The sequence below is a fragment of the Myotis davidii genome, unplaced genomic scaffold (genome assembly GCF_000327345.1).
Source record: "Myotis davidii unplaced genomic scaffold, ASM32734v1 scaffold271, whole genome shotgun sequence".
Taxonomy (NCBI): domain Eukaryota; kingdom Metazoa; phylum Chordata; class Mammalia; order Chiroptera; family Vespertilionidae; genus Myotis; species Myotis davidii.
Window position 1 is genome coordinate 525,286 of NW_006284839.1, and position 1,075 is coordinate 526,360.

Below are 1,075 nucleotides of genomic sequence, written 5' to 3' on the forward strand. Positions count from 1 at the left end.
CTACCAACTACAAGACAAACAGCTATCATTCAGAACCATGGGAAAGCTGGCCCAGTGGAAGCTCTACAACTGGAAGGAAAGAAAGAAGAGCATTGAGACTGAGTAGGATGTACAGAGGCGCCAAGAACAGAGGTATGGAGTCGTGCGCCAGGCGGGCTGCAACTGGAAGCGCAGTTTTTTTTTCAATCAGAAAGGGTTACAAACTCTTGAATCCACTGAGCTTGTTTGGGGTGGCATTCTGAGGTCCCAGACCCCTACGGGGAGAGGCGGGATGGCCTTGCAGCAGGTTGGAGAGTGAGGGCGGCTTTCTTGTGGAGCTGCTGGCCGGCACTCGGGGACACGGAGATGCAGAGTCGCGGAGTGGCGAGGAGTCGCGGAGACGCCATTGCTGTTTGCTCCGCCCTGGTGATTCCCAGAGACCCCGACCTACTCAATTTACATCCCCACCCAAGCTGTGCCAGTGGCACAAAAGGAACCACCTGCACTTTTGCAGCTTAAGCCAACAAACTGCAGATTTCAACTCCTCACATCCACAAGGGACACACTCAAGAAGCAGAATCAGGTTCGGAGGAAGCCGTAGCTGGACTCATCTGGGCCGGTGACATGGAACCACTGCACCAGCAAACGCACAAGCAGGTCCACCAGATCCAGTCTCACATGGGACACCGGGAGACGGCAGACAAGCAGTCTGTGCACTTAGTAGAAAACGAAATCCAAGCAAGCATACCAGATATTCAGCCAGCAAGAACACCTAGAGATTTTGTCCAGCAAGGAGCCGCCCAACAAAAGACAGATGCCAAACTTCGTATTGACCAGTTAAAGTATGATGTCCAGCACCTGCAGACTGCTTTCAGAAACTTACAGCATCGGCGATACGCAAGGGAGCAGCAGGAGAGATAGTAAAAGGGAGCTTCTGTCTCGCACCTTCACCCCCAACGTGGGATGCGGCGCCCCCTGCGAGGCTGCGTGAGGCCGCGACGGCCCCTGCGAGGCTCTGACGCCCCCTGAGAGGTTGCGATGGCCCCTGTGAGGCTGCGATGGCTCCTGTGAGGCTGCGACGGCCCCTGTGAGGCTG